The sequence below is a fragment of the Hordeum vulgare genome, chromosome 4H (assembly GCF_904849725.1).
Source record: "Hordeum vulgare subsp. vulgare chromosome 4H, MorexV3_pseudomolecules_assembly, whole genome shotgun sequence".
Lineage (NCBI taxonomy): Eukaryota > Viridiplantae > Streptophyta > Magnoliopsida > Poales > Poaceae > Hordeum > Hordeum vulgare.
The window spans coordinates 588,274,999-588,291,584 of record NC_058521.1 but is presented as its reverse complement, the minus strand read 5'-3'; the positions used below and the strand labels follow the sequence as shown (position 1 = coordinate 588,291,584).

Genomic DNA, 16,586 nt, shown 5'->3' with positions numbered 1-16,586 from the left:
ATTGAACTAGGTATAGACATACCGATGATCGAATCTCGGGGAAGTAACATATCGAAGGACAATGGGAATAATATACGGGATTAAGTGAATCCTTGACATAGATGTTCAACCGATGAAGATCTTAATAGAATATGTAGGAACCAATTGTTGGGGAACGTTGCATGGGAAACAAAAAATTTCCTACGCACACGAAGACCTATCACGGTGATGTTCATCTACGAGAGGGAGATCGGATCCACATACCCTTGTAGATCGCTAAGCGAGAAGCATTAATAAACGTGGTTGATGTAGTGGTGCAACTTTGTGATTCAAATCACCGTCGTCCCACGATCCGTTCCGATCTAGCGCCGAGCGGGCGACACCTCCGCGTTCAGCACACGTACAACTCGATGACGATCTCCGCCTTCTTGATCCAGCAAGGGAGACAGGGAATTAGATGAGTTCTCTGGCAGCGTGACGGTATGCCGGTGATGGTGATGATCTATTCCTGTAGGGCTTCGCCCGAGCTCCGCAGAAAACCGATCTAGAGGAAGAACTACGAAGTAGAGGTTTGAGTTGCATGTGGCAAAGCTGTGTCTCAAAAACCCTAAAACCTCTAGTATATATAGGAGGAGGGGAGGGGATAGCCTTGGGGCTCAAGAGAGCCCCAAGGGCGCCGGCCAAAAGGAGGAGGAGGACTCCAACTCCAATTCGGCTTGGGGAAGGAGTTGTCCTCCTCTTCCTTCCCACCTCCCTCTTTTTTTTTCTTTTGGTTTTCTTTCCTAGCGCCATAGCCCACTTGGACTGGCCTCACCAGCCCACTAAGGGCTGGTGTGCCACCCTAGGACTATTGGGCTCACTCCCGGGTGGGTGGACCCCTTCCGGTGAAAAGCCGGAACCCATTCGTCAGTGTCGGTACACTGCAGGTAATGCCCATAATCTTTCCGGGGACCAAATGAAACCATCCTATATATCAATCTTAGTTTCCGGAACATTCTGGAAACCCTCGTGACGTCCGTGATCTTATCCGGGACTCCGAACAACCTTCGGTCACCAACACCTATAACTCAACTATACTTAAAACGTCACTGAACCTTAAGTTTGCAGACCCTGCGGGTTCAAGAACTATGTAGACATGACCTGAGACACTCCCCGGCCAATATCCAATAGAGGGACCTGGATGTCCATATTGGATCCTACATATTCTACGAAGATCTTATCGGTTGAACCTCTGTGCCAAGGATTCATATAATCCCGTATAACATTCCCTTTGTCCTTCGGTATGTTACTTGCCCGAGATTTGATCGTCGGTATCTCTATACCTATTTCAACCTCGTTACCGGCAAGTCTCTTTACTCGTTCTTTAATACAAGATCCCATGACTAACACTTGATTCACATTGCTTTCAAGGATTATATGTGATGTTGTATTACCGAGTGGGCCCCGAGATACCTCTCCGTCACACGGAGTGACAAATCCCAGTCTTGATCCATGCTAACTCAACGGACACCTTCAGAGATACCTGTAGAGCACCTTTATAGTTACCCAGTAACGTTGTGACGTTTCATACACACAAGGTATTCCTCCGGTGTCAGTGAGCTACATGATCTCATGGTCATAGGAATGAATACTTGACACGCAGAAAACAATAGCAACAAAATGACACGATCACATGCTACATTTATTATTTGGGTCTTGTCCATCACATCATTCTCCTAATGATGTGATCCAGTCATCAAGTGACAACACTTGCATATGGTCAGAAAACCTTAACCATCCTTGGTCAACTGGCTAGTCAACTAGAGGCTTACTAGGGACATTGTTTTGTCTATATATCCACACATGTATCTATGCTTTCATTCAATACAATTATAGCATGGGTAATAAAGGATTATCTTGAAACAGGAAATATAATAATAACTATTTTATCATTGCCTCTAGGGCATATTTCCAACACCAATATGGACATCCAGGTCCCGCTATTGGTTATTGACCGGAGAGTGTCAAAGTCATGTCTACATAGTTCCTGAACCCGCAAGGTCTGTACACTTATGGTTCGGTGATGTTTCGGTATAGTTGAATTATGTATGTTGGTGACTGAATGTTGTTCGGAATCCCGGATGAGATCCCGGACATCACGAGGAGTTCCAGAATGGTCTGAAGATGAACGTTTATATATAGGAAAGGTATAATCGGAAGCCGGAAAGATTTCGAGAATTTCCGATAAAGTGTCGGGAGTGACGAATGGATTACGGAGGTTCACCGGGAGGGGCCACCCACCCGCAAGGGGACCAAATAGGCCTATAGGTGGCGCACCAGCCCCTGGTGGGCTGGGCGGCCAACCCCATGGGCCTATTCGGTCGAATAGGAAGAGAGGGGAGGAATCCCGCTAGGAGGAGGACTCCTCCTCCACCAAACCGAATTGGAGGAGGACTCCTCCCTCCTTGTGCGCCGCTGGCCAACCCCAGGGGTTTTCCCCTAGGGCGCCACCCCTCCCTTCCACCTATATATAGTGGAGAGGAGAGAGGCTAGCTGCCCCACAAGCCACGACGCAGCCCCTCTCCCTCCACTACTTCGTGAGATCCTGTAGGCTAGTTCAGCAGTGCACGGCGAAGCCCTGCCGGATCAGCTCCTTCAAAATCACCACCACACCGTCGTGGTGTCAGAGAATTCATCAACTTCTCCGCCCCTCTTGCTGGATCAAGAAGGCGGAGATCGTCATCGAGCTGCACGTGTGCTGAACGCGGAGGTGTCGTCCATTCGGCGCTAGATCGTGATTGGATCGTGGGATGGCTTGCGATTTGGATCGCGAAGACGTTCGACTACATCAACTGCGTTTATTAACGCTTCCCGCTTAGCGATCTACAAGGGTATGTGGATCCGATCTCTCCTCTCGTAGATGGTCATCACCATGGATAGATCTTATGTGTGCGTATGAAATTTTTTGTTTTCCATGCAACGTTCTCCAACACTCTTAATGTGGAAGAATCTGTGACAACACACATTTATGGCAACACTATGTTGGAACAATGCCTTTTACTTATCTCGGATTGTGGATGGGGACCGACAAGCCTATTGTGGCAGATCTCATGCCGATCGCCGATATTGCAGAACGTAAATTGTCATGTACGCTAAATTGAGGTAGCAAATTTTTTCAAGGAGGCAAATTGACCCTTCTGAACTCATTGATCACATCTATTTATGATTTATCTCATGTACACAATCAAGTTTCCACCCAAGCTTATTGAGCATCATGATAAGATCATAAATAGGTGTCCGTGGCATAAGAAAACTGAACAAGTGGGGACTTGTAATTCGCTAGCTGTCTGGAGTGTTGTTTGTCGCCCCAAAAATTATGCAGGTCTTGGCATTCTCGACATCGAAATTCGGAATACTCCCATGCCTCTAAAGTTCATGGATACTTTTTATAACAAGCGAGATACTTCATGGATCAACCACGTCTAGTCAACATCAAAGTTTTGAATAGCAGGCTATAGCGACGCTATAGCGCAGCTATAGCGTTTTTTGCCCTTCCAGCTACAACTAGGTGATTTTAAGCCTCGATGGGAAAAGCCGCTAATAGCGCCGCTAATTGTCGTTAGCGCTGTAAATATTTAGCGTTAGCGCTTTTTTTCCCGCTGGGCCGGTCCAAAGCTTCAGCCCAAATCCAATTCACGGCACCCCCACACGTTTTTACCCTAAACCTATCCCCACACCACCACACTCCCACCCGTATTCCTTTCCTCCCCCCAAAAAAGTGCTATGGAGGCTGGCGGCGGCAGCGACGACGACGACGACAACTACGCAGCGATGGCGACGTCTCATTGACTCCCCCTCCACCAGCCACACTTCCTGTGCTGGTGACATCCCCTGTGCTGGCGAAGCCCTCCTTGCAGGGACGCCTGCTTCTACTAGCGGCCGCCCTCGACGCCTCCTTCTCCGACGGCCCTTTACCAGTGACGCCCCCTCTCCAGCCATCTTCTCCTAGCCTACAATGAGTCAGCAGACCCCATCGACAGGCAAGTTTTCTCCTCAGATTTGTAAGTTTTGTCCTCAGATTTACAAGTTTTGTAGCATGATATGGATGTATGATTTGATCCAGCCTGCTTCATTGTAATGGGATCTCTGTTATATGCAAAGTATTTGTTATATGTGTGTGCTTGCTTGCTTGCTGTAACTGAAATTTCTGAATATCTGAACTTGGAACTTCCTTGCTTGTTGTAACTGAAATTTCTGAATATTTGATCCAGACTAAGATATGTGCATGCTTATTTGCTTGCTGTCACTAAAATGAGTAAAACAAACAGAAGCAAACAGCAGCAACTCATGTTCTTTTGTTTCATGGGTGCAGGTATCTCAAGCGCTGCCTCTTTACCACAAACAACAGCAACTCATGTTGTTGCATCAAATGATGCGGCATGGAAGTACTGTACTATGCCAGATCCTAATAGAACATACCCTCTGCAATGCAATTTCTGTAACAAGATATTAACTAGCGGCGTAACAAGGATGAAGTTCCACCTTGCTGGAATTAAGAAGTGCAATGTTGCACCATGCCAGAAGGTTCCTCAAGATGTCAAGGAGGAGAGGAAGGTTTTGCTCCTAAAGAGTAATGATGCGAAGGATGTTGGTGATGGCTCAAATATGTTATTTTAGAAAGATCTTAGGATGATCAACCCTTCGTAGTATGGCACTCACGAGCTTTTTCTTTCACAAAACTCGAAGATGCCTCTATAGCCACTTTCCTGGTAATGACTGATCTCCAAACCGGCTTTCACTTGCCGCTGTCAATCCAGGCGGCTGAGGTTCGAAAACTACTATGCTGACAACTTCAACCATACCTGCTGATGCGGTGAAGTAAGTTTGGTTATGTTCTTGGGGCCCAACATACTCCTCGAACAAGTTATGTTCATGATTAGACTAGCTCTGATCTCGGTCTAATTGCTCTAATATAATTAGACTCCTAACTATACGAGAATCGCCACTAGCTAGGCTTTTGCTCTCTGGTTTTCTCTCAGTTCTTCTTCCTAGAAGTTGAAGCCCTACCGACTTACTACTTCATAATGCACGGATATCTTGAAGAGGTCGTCTACTTTGACTCTTGTCTTGTTGAACATTCTCATGGCTGGGAGGTATAACCTAGCGGCGGGAATCGTTGTGCTTCACTGCTTCCGCTATTCTGCTCGTTTGTTAGTATGATCGTTACCTCATCTTTATAGTGTTCTTGGGTGTGATCGTTTAGCAAAAGAATTCTTTTGCACAACACATTCCCCTACAGCCTATGCATATCATGGTGTACACTGTTACCAAGTTTGAAACAATCCAAAAAACGTCAACCGACAACATGTGACAAAAGAAATTCCTAGGATGAAGGAAGTCATATCCGAAGACTACAATGTCATCCACATGCTCCAGCCGAATAGAGATCACCATTACAATTAATCATCCTTCGGTCTTTGTAGGATAAACCATGCACGCAGCACCATCGTCTACATAAATGAATAACTCGCACAGAGATGAAACATTGTTTATGATGGAAAAAAACACATGCTCTTGGATAGTGGCAGTTCGCAAAGCCCAAATAAGGCATATGCCCCCATCAAGTATGGGAGATACATCAACGAGGTTGAATGGATGGGCGGGCGCGAGCAAACTCACATTGAAAAACAAGGTAAAAGGCACAACACTTTCAATTTTGGCGCAGAAGGTTGTTTCAATTCATAGACTACAGCGATGCTAAAAATTTAAAGAACAATCTTCACTGCAAGCAGTATTTTACACCCTAATTAGGTTTCAGTTGAGAATGCCACTGAATGAGACCCTTGAGCAGCGCCATGGCAGCCGCCTTGTCTAGATTCTTGTTGGTGTCACGGCACGCGAACGACTGCACGCAATTCGGGCACCCGTCGGAGTTACCGCATCTGCACACCGACACCAGCTCCAGGGCTGCCGCCAGGAGGTCTCAGAAGAGCATCCTCGTTTGCGCCGCCAACCCAATGCCTCCAGGGTGCTTGTCATACAGCAAGATCCTCTCGGGGACGACGCGGTCCTCGTCGCGCTTGCGCGTCTCCTGCGGATCCACGCACTCCGTACCGAGATCGCCGGAGCCGCACATCATGTGCAGCGGCACAATGCTGAGGATCGCGTGCGCGGCGCCGTGTAACCCGCCCCGGAACCACAACTTGCTCTGCTCCATCGACGCCCGGACCGTCTGGGGGATTGACGCCCAGACGGCCTGAGTGTCCAAGGAGTAGGAGGGGAGGTGCAGAGGGATCACGTCGGACACCTGTTCCGTCGTTTTGAATATCCGGCGGTAGCCTACCCACCTAGTGGTGACCGTGCACTCGTCGGCACGGACGCCGCTAGGATCGTCGGGGACGGAGACGTCGATGTCAGTGTAGTCTTCTGTCTTGGTGTGGTAGCAGAGCTCGGATTTGCTGATGCTGCAGTAGGCCGTCCTGGACGAGAGGTCGAGCGTGTCGACCAGGTAGCTCACGCCCTGGTGCATGTACACGGCGCCCTCGTGCACCTGGAAGAAGGCCTTGCTCTGCTCGATCTCCTCCAACACTCGCTGGCTCGGCGTCTCTATCACCGTGAACTTGTCATGCTCGATCGCACGGATGCTCACCGACTGCGACGGCCGCCTGACGTGGCCGGCATACTTCCACGTGTTGCCGGTTGGATTGGCGGCGAGGATTCCTTTATCTCTCAAGAACGTGATGGCGTCGTTCATGGTGGCGCCGTAGTAGGGCTCATCGCGGTCGGCCCGGAGCTGGTTCTCGACGGCGGCGCAGGCGAGGTGCTGCCGGAGTACCTTCTGGTTCTGCGCGTCAACGTGGCACCTCTCCATCGGCTTGCCGAAGAGCTTGTCGGGGTAGTTCATGAAGTACTGGTCGACGGCGCCGTCGAAGGCGACGTAGACAACGATGGAGTCCTTAGATCGCCGGCCCTGTAAGGACCAAAATGGAACCACCTACCGACGGTGATCACCGGAGACAAGAAAAGAGAGAGGGAGAGGCACCACACAGATTTTGCCGGTGCACGAACACCTTGCCGCCCAAACGACAACCCTTATATTCCGTTGAGCTCGAACTCCCCCTTCACCTATTACAATGTCTAGCACACGGGTCCTATACCCACGCACACGATGGACACGGTCCCCACGCTCCTGCCTGCTCGCGCCCACGACCCAGCGTGCTCTGGCCGCGTCCTCCGCACGCGCCCGCAACGCCCGCGACGCACCGAATGCACCCGGTCGTTGCGCTCCCCTGGAACTAGTCAGTAACGGCTACCCGCGCGCACGACGCCACCCTACCCTGGCGACCCGAGCACGCCACGCACGCACGCACTCCCCGCGGACCCGACGTGCTAGAGAGCACAGGCGCGTGCCCATACACGCACCAGGCGCACCAGCTAGTCGCCGCGGCTTATTCCAACGCAACATTCTCCCCCTAAGACGTGGCCTAGAGGAGAGCTGGCTCGTCATCGACGATCTCCCCCAGCATGACTTGCTCCGACACCACTCCCTTCTCCCGCCTCGGGCATTCCCGCTTGAAGTGACGGCGCTCGTTGCACTGGTAGCAACGCCCGCGGCGATTCCCTCGGGCACGTGACGCCACACTCCTGTCGTCGTCGTCGTCCCGCGCACCACCTCGCCGACGCTCCCGCGCGCGCCACTGCTGTGCAGTGAGCATCAGCTGCTCCCCGCCATCATCAGCACTGTCCTGCCCGCGTCGACGTAGCCGTTCGTCGAAAGCCTTCAACCGGCCGAGCGCGTCCTCGAACTTCATGGTAGACACGTCGCAGAATTGCTCTATACCGGCCACCGCCGCGTACGAGCGATCCGGCACGGCGTCGAGCAACTTCTTCACCATCGCGGCGTCCTCCAGGCTCGATCCAAGTCCCGCATACCGCGCCGCCATGCCACTGATCTTCCCGGCGAACGCATCCAGGGACTCGCCGTCGTCCATTCGCAGCCGCTCGAAGTCACCGCGGAGCATGGCCAGCCGCGCCACCCGCACGCGATCGGCTCCGACGAAGCGCACCTTGAGAGAGTCCCACACCTCCTTCGCGGTGAGCTTCGCCGCCACCTGCATCAACAAGTCTTCCGGCAGCGCTGTGAGCAGCATCGCCCGCGCCGTCTTGCACTTCCCGGCGTCCACCGCCGCTCCCTCCGCCGGCTGCACCGCGCCCCACATCCCCCAGCATCAAGGATCGCCTCCACCTTGATTGCCCAGGAGGTGTAGCCCGTCGGCACCAGCGGCGGGAGATGCATCGATCCCGACGCACCGCCACCCCCGTACGGGACGATCGACATGGCCGCCGGCACGTGGTTGGACAAGGCTCTGATACCAAATGTAAGGACCAAAATGGAACCACCTACCGACGGTGATCACCGGAGACAAGAAAGGAGAGAGGGAGAGGCACCACACAGATTTTGCCATTGCACGAACACCTTGCCGCCCGAACGGCAACCCTTATATTGCGGTGAGCTCGAACTCCCCCTTCACCTATTACAATGTCTAGCACACGGGTCTTATACCCAGGCACACGATGGACACGGTCCCCACGCTCCTGCCTGCTCGCGCCCACGACCCAGCGTGCTCTGGCCGCGTCCTCCGCGGGCGCCCGCAACGCCCGCGACGCGCCGAACGCACCCGGTCGTTGCGCTCTCCCTGGACCTAGTCTGTAACGGCTACCCGCGCGCACGGCGCCACCCTACCTTGACGACCCGAGCACGCCACGCACGCACGCACACACTCCCTGCGGACCCGACGCGCCAGAGAGCACAGGCGCGTGCCCATACACGCACCAGGCGCACCAGCTAGTCCACGCGGCTTATTCCAACGCAACAGGCCCGACCTGCCGGCCTGCTGCCATAGGCTGGCAATGCTGCCGGGGAAGCCGAGGTGGAGCGTGGCGTCGACGTGGCCGACGTCGATGCCCAGCTCCAGCGCGTTCGTGGCCGCCACGCTGCGGAGCCGCCCGCTGAAGAGGTCGGCCTCGATCTTCCGCCGGTCGCTCGCCATGTAGCCGCCGCGGTACACGCACACGGAGCTCGACAGCTCTGGAGCCGCCGGCACAGCCTCCTCCAGCACCTCGCGCGCCGCCGCCAGCACCTGCTCGCACAGCTTCCTCGTCTTGCAGAAGGCGATGCACCGCAGCCCGTGCTGCACCATCTCGGCCAGCAGCCGTGACACCTCCGTCACCGGCAACTTTGACGCCGACGAGGAGTTCCAGAGGACGAAGTGCTTGACGCCGCGCGGGCTAACGTACTGGTCCACCAGCTCCACCTCGTCCACCCCGGCCAGCTCCATCACGTGCTCGCCCGGGTTGGCCAGCGTGGCGGTGCAGAACACGAAGGCGGGGCGGCGGCCGTAGACGTCAGCGTAGAGGCGGCGGAGGCGCCGCAGCACGAGCGCGGCGTGGCAGCCGAACGCGCCGCGGTACGTGTGCGCCTCGTCGACGACGACGTGGGCAAGGCCGGAGAGGATGCGCCGGAACTGGCCGTGGCAGGGGAGGATGGAGGTGTGCAGCATGTCCGGGTTGGTGATGAGCACCCGGGCGCTCTGCCTGATCCTCGCGCGGTTCTGCACCGGCGTGTCGCCGTCGTATATCTCCACGCCGAAGTCACCGGCACCGGCGAGGAGGAGCGCGGCCTTCATCTGCAGCAGCGCCTTGAGCTGGTCCTGCGCCAGGGCCTTGGTCGGAAACACGTAGAGTGCGCACGCCTCCGGCGAGGAGACGACAGACTCCAGCACTGGGACGTTGTAACAGAGCGACTTGCCGCTGGACGTGGAGGTGGACACCACGACGTGCTTGCCGGCGACGGCGGCGCGCACGGCCTGCGCCTGGTGCGCGTACAGCCTCGTCACGCAGGTGCACCGGAGGCAGCTCCTCATTGCGTCCGTGAGGTGGTTTAGTAGGTCGTCGTCGGCGGAGGAGGCCCCGCTGCCGGGCATCCGCTCGACGTGCGTGATCTGGCCGTGCTTCCCGAGCCCTCGCCGGAGGTGATCCACCATCTGCGCCGGGTCCAGTGGCTCCGTGCCGCTGCAATGGTTGCTGCACGATGAAGATGAAGAGGACGGTCTCGCCAACTTATTCGGCGCGTAAACGTCGTCGTTGCCGCCGCCGTTCCATGATGAGCCCGGAAGCTTCCTCCTTCTGCCGGCCGCCGCCCGCGGCGGGGAAGAGAAAGCATGGCGGCCGAACGGAGCGGGCGTGGTGGGCTTGGCGGTGAAGGGAATGAGGGAGAGGAAGTCGCCGGCGTGGATGGGGAGGTTGCCGACCTTGGCCTGGGGGAGGAGCTTGGCGCCCTTGAGGAAGAGGTGGAACGTGGGGGCGTCGGCCGGGGGAGGGAAGTTGGAGGCACGGAGGGCGGCCTTGAGGTCGTCGACGGAGCAGGCGGCGGCCAGGCGCACGGTGGTGGTGCGGCCGTCCAGGGATCGCACGGGGATCGCCTTCGTCTCCTGCTGCTGACGCTGCGTCATTGCCGCCGCCGCCGACGACGCCGACGAGGTGTGATGATCGGCAGATCGCGGCGCCGCGCGCTACTGTATTTGTGCCGAGGAAGTTTCTCAGATTCGGCGCGAGATTTTGCGGGCCGGCAAAGGCCCAGTTTTGCACCGACTGAAAAACTCGCTGGCTGGGCTTAATCCGTGTTTAAAATACTGGGAAAGATGATTCTGTTGGGGAAATCATCTTTTGAAATGAGAAATACATTATGAAATATACTTTTATTTTACTGCTCTGAAAAATAAAAATGGAGTGGCGCCCATGTTTATTCTGAGGATCAATGTCGCGGCTTTATTTAATCAATAAATGTTTGGAATCTCATCTCAAATTACATCAAGCACGCAATCGGGGGTAACCTCCAACCAAACCTTACAGAGTTCATCTCCAACACCTACTCTAGCTAGCCTATTCACGACAACATTAGCGGAACGACAAACCCACAAAACTCTGAATTCAGAAAACAATTCAAGCAACACTTTGATTTCCAGAATCAGCATATGCACAACACCTTGAGAGTCCAGCTCAACCTGAACCTTCTCGGCGTTGATCTCCTGCGCCACTTGAAGAGCACGTTTGCAGATAAGAATCTCCACCGACTGAGGATCCCCAACACCATGGAACAAGTGACAGAGACCAGCCCTGAACGCCCCTTCATGGCCCCGAATGACTGCACCAGCTCCTCCCTTGTCGCCAACTTTGGAAACAGCTCCATCTGAATTCACCTTCAGCCACCCGATATCAGGAGGACTCCACTTTTGCTTTACTTGAGGCACCACTGGACGCCCAACACTTGCGTGATATCTACTCCAAACTTTAATAAAAAAATGAATCATGTGAATTTTTAGAAAATATGGAGAGAGAAAAACCTGCATATAAAGAATGGGCACTCGTATCGGTATGCAAAATTTAAGTAATGCAGTTCTGTACGAGCAGAGTGAAAGTGTAAACTAATTTTTGACATAGACGGGCATGATCCTTGCACGTTTATTTTTACAAAGGCGTGAATTTTATTGATTAAAAATGAAGCAGGAAGTGGATACAACCATAACCAAATTACACCCCCGTATGTGCATAATTAAGATGCACACATACAAGACCGATGCACACACGTCGGGAAAGATCAAAGTCATGCAAGACCAAAGCATACTGCTAGAACGTCCAGTGCAATCAAGCATAGGATTTGACATGGCCGTTATATGAGTAGTCATTACAGTAAGGCACATTCATCAGTAGTAAGTGCCATGAACATGCAAATTTTGCTTGCCACGAGGACATCTTCATAGAAGTATGTGTATCTTATGAACATATGTACTAGTACAGAAAATACAATTAGGCGTGGGCTTTCAAGAATCAATCATCAAGACATAAACAAATCAGTAGGCATTAACTCCTAATACAAGTATGCAACATGTTGCCCTATGCATCAACCAAATACATGAATTATCTTCCCGGGTCACTAAATCTGAACAATACTCGATGTTTCAAGTTCAAGGAAAGGCTTCCTGGGAATTGTCAGTTATGAACTCACACTTGAAGGTTGGGGAAAAAAAACTATGTAATCATGCAGAGTTTACGTAATCGATCGAACGGGCTGCACTGGTATTTTCTCAAGGATTAACGCAAGGTCTTGTATAGAGCTCTTGGTCTCCTAGAAATATCATGTACACAATACTGGGAAAGAAAATTCAAACGATAGTTTGCAAAACGAAAATAAGAAATTCAGTGTATCGTTAACCGACCGAATTTACAACCTAATGTTTAAAGTTCTAAGTTAAACTTTACAAATTTTCTTCAGAATTTTTGTCGCATGGATGTGTGCGCGCATCACGCTAGCTATGATCCAACAGCCTACAGTGCTCCACACCAGTCGCAGGCATCGCCTTAGTTAATTACATATACTCACATGTCCATTGCTAATGAGCACGCATCTTAAAGCAACTCTAGCAGAACCCGTAAAATCTCGATCCGCAAAACGCGTTTGCAGTTACACGAAGATCTCGTTTGCGGGTCGAAAATTAGCGCGGCCGAACAGAAATCGTGGATGAAACTGCATAATTTAAAAATATAGTTTCGCGGAAAGTTCATACTACGTACTACATATATTTTACATGATCAAGCACTGCAAACACTAGTTCATACTACATATTACATCAGTACTAGTACTAGGGGGGTGGGGATCTCACGGCGGCGAGCTCGCGGCCATGGACACCGCCTTCGAGGAGCTCAATCCTCCTCGCCGGAGCTGCAGAGATCGATGTACATCGTCCTCTGCTCCTCACGGATGCGCCGCCACTCGTCATCCTTCGCCTTAGCGGCGAGGTTGGCCTCGACCGCCTGCCCCATTGGAGGTCTTCGATCTCCTCCTTGTGGCGCCGGCGCTCCGCCCCCTCGTGCACGCTATGCTCGGCAATGGCGGCCGCAACCGCGTCCACGTCGGCGACGAAGTCCTCCGCCCCGACGACTCCGCGGCGGCCGAGCTCCTCGGGCTCCTCCTTGACGGAGACGAACTCGACGTCCTCCGGCTCCTCCGACCACTGCCTCTTCACGGGGAGAAGGCGCGCGCCGGAAGAAGCTCTAGCCGCCGAGGACGAGCGCGCGGCCGAGGACGGCGTACGGCCATGCCGACGGTCGTACTCCTCCGTCTCCCGGACGAGGAAGCTCGGCGATGGCGAGAGGCCGCGGTTGGTCCACCTCTTCGCCCTGCGCTTCCTCGCGGCGTCGGAGCGGACGCGCCGCTCGCGCTCGGGGTCGCTACCGCTGCCGGAGCCGTGTCCGGAGCTCCACATGCGGCCCACATGGCGGCTGGAGGCGGAAGGTGGTCGCCGGCGGCGAGAAATGTGGAGAAGGGGGTGGGGGAATTGCGTGGCTTGGCGGCGGCGGGGATAGGGTTTCGACCCGCAAACGCGCCGCGGAACCGTAGATATAGTGGTCGGGACGTGCGGTTTGCGGGCCGCGGCAAAAAAAATCTACGGGCCGGGCGAGTATGCATGCTCTGTTCTGATCGAAAAAATGGACCAAACTCTCATACTCACCGGAATTTTACGAGTTTGCGTCTTTTGGGGATCTGCTAAAGTTGCTCTTAATTAGTTAGTTGGTCTCTCCGGTCTCCACTCCACTGGCTACTGGCGCTCCTTTGATTGATCAGGCATGGAGCTGCTGTCCAACGCCCCGGCGCACACATGTACGTCTTCCCACCCGACAAGCGCCCAACCCTGCTCTCCGACGACCACAGCCCAGAAGTCACCTTCCCCATCATCGACCTACATGGCGGCGACCTCTCCGCCTCCGACGATCGCCGCCGCCAAGATCATCCGGGCCGGCGAGGAAGGAGTATGGCTTCTTCCAAGTGGTGAACCACGGCGTGGGAGAGGGCATGGTGCAGGGGTTCCGGGACGCGGCGGCGGGGTTCTTCGCAATGCCGACGGAGGACAAGCTCCCCTACTCCTCCTACGGCATGAGCAAGCGATTTCGTCTCGCCGCCAGCACCTCCTACGACCGTGGCGAGACCCGCTACTGGCATGACTACATCAAGTTCTGCTGCTACCCGGCCTCCACGAGAACGCGCGCCACTGGCCGTCCAAGCCATCGAACTTCACGCCCAACATTATTGAGTACTCTGCGGCGGTACACAAGCTGGCACAGACCATCCTCTGTCTCGATGACAGCTTCTTCACCGGTGACCTCAGCTGCGGCGACACGCACATGAGCGTCAACTACTACCCGCCCTGCCCGGACCCCAACCGTCACGATGGGCCTACTCGCGCAGTGTGACCGCCACCTTGCAGGCCTCCAGGCAAGGCATGGCGGGAGGTGGCTCCTCGTCCACCCCATCCCCGGCGCATTCGTCGTCAACTTCTCTGGTGGTACAGGGAATTTGCTTTCAGCGAATTCATGGAGGCATATGACGCGGCCGAGGCCAGCAGGGAGGAAGTGCTCGAGTCCTTCAAGGTCCACCAAGAATAGCTTGCTGGCGAGCCATGAACTCCATCATCTGCTGCTGCCGCGCAGAGGGCACGGAAAAAAAGGGGAATAAAATTTGGTGGTTGTGTGTGATCAGTTTACGGATCTTAGAACCTCCTCAGTTTGGAACCTTGTACCCCTAAATGTACCATCTCCCTAATAAATTCAAAAGAGAGTACATCCTGTAAAACAATGAATAATAATACTAATTTAAGTTACCAGCCCACACTACCAACTAATCAAATGAACAACAACAACAACGACAAAGCCTTTACTCCCAAACAAATTAAGATAGGCTATAGATAAAACCCATAAGATCTCGCGAGAGCAAATAATCAGCTGATAATATCAGCAATTCCATCCAACAGCGGAAGTAAACCATATTTTTAGATTCTTATACTCAACACCAAATAATCAACTACTGCACTGTGCTGCCTAACAAAAACAGTTATGCCTGCATAGTATATAAATTTGATTTTATGTTTCGAAGAGGAGTGTTCATTGCAATTTAAGCCTGGGAACACAACTCACCTCAAGTGCAGCATATTTTATTTTTATACCTGACGGCATCCTGACCATAACGACAAGCCACGTCATCGTTTAATAAATCCAGGGCCAACATTCTGTTGGAATTATGCCCTAGAGGCAATAATAAATATAGTTATTATTATAATTCCTGTATCAAGACAATCGTTTATTATCCATGCTATAATTGTATTGAATAAAGACTCATTTACATGTGTGGATACATAGACAAAACACTGTCCCTAGCAAGCCTTTAGTTGGCTAGCCAATTGATCAAAAATAGTCAGTGTCTTCTGATTATGAACAAGGTGTTGTTGCTTCATAACTGGATCACGTCATTAGAAGAATCACGTGATGGACTAGACCCAAACTAATAGACATAGCATGTTGATCGTGTCATTTTGTTGCTACTGTTTTCCGCGTGTCAAGTATTTGTTCCTATGACCATGAGATCATATAACTCACTAACACCGGAGGAATACTTTGTGTGTATCAAACGTCGCAAGGTAACTGGGTGATTATAAAGATGCTCTACACGTATCTCCGAAGGTGTTCGTTGAGTTAGTATGGATCGAGACTGGGATTTGTCACTCCGTGTGACGGAGAGGTATCTCGGGGCCCACTCGGTAATACAACATCACAGACAAGCCTTGCAAGCAATGTGACTTAGTGTAAGTTGCGGGATCTTGTATTACGGAACGAGTAAAGAGACTTGCCGATAAACGAGATTGAAATAGGTACACGGATACTGACGATCGAATCTCGGGCAAGTAACATACCGAAGGACAAAGGGAATGACATACGGGATTATATGAATCCTTGGCACTAAGGTTCAAACGATAAGATCTTCGTAGAATATGTAGGATCCAATATGGGCATCCAGGTCCAGCTATTGGATATTGACCGAGGAGTCTCTCGGGTCATGTCTACATAGTTCTCGAACCCGCAGGGTCTGCACACTTAAGGTTCGACGTTGTTTTATGCGTATTTGAGTTATATGGTTGGTTACCGAATGTTGTTCGGAGTCCCGGATGAGATCACAGACGTCACGAGGGTTTCCGGAATGGTCCGAAAACGAAGATTGATATATAGATGACCTCATTTGATTATCGGAAGGTTTTCGGATTTACCGGGAATGTACCGGGAATGACGAATGGGTTCCGGGAGTTCACCGGGGGGCAACCCACCCCGGAGAAGCCCATAGGCCTTGGGGGTGGCGCACCAGCCCTTAGTGGGCTGGTGGGACAGCCCAAAAGAGCCCTATGCGCCATAGGAAGAAAAATCAAAGAGAAAAAAAAGAGGACGTGGGAAAAGGGGGAAGGACTCCTCCTTCCAAACCTAGTTGGACTCAGTTTGGAAGGGGAGGGCTGCCCCCCTTGGCTCGGCCGAAGCCCTTAGGGGTCCTTGGACCCCAAGGCAAGGCTCCCCCTCTTCCCCCTATATATACGGAGGTTTTAGGGCTGATTTGACATAACTTTGCCACGGCAGCCCGACCACATATCTCCACAGTTTTACCTCTAAATCGCGTTTCTGCGGAGCTTGGACGGAGCCCTGCTGAGACGAGATCATCACCAACCTCCGGAGCGCTGTCACGCTGCCGGAGAACA

At 52.8% G+C, this 16,586-nt stretch overlaps 2 pseudogenes; one reads left to right on the top strand and one right to left on the bottom strand.

Annotated features, from left to right (window-relative positions):
* Positions 1-5,761: 5,761 nt before the first annotated feature.
* Positions 5,762-10,469, bottom strand: LOC123450843 (annotated as a pseudogene).
* A 3,172-nt stretch (positions 10,470-13,641) lies between these two features.
* Positions 13,642-14,457, top strand: LOC123448324 (annotated as a pseudogene).
* The last annotated feature ends 2,129 nt before the right edge of the window (positions 14,458-16,586 follow it).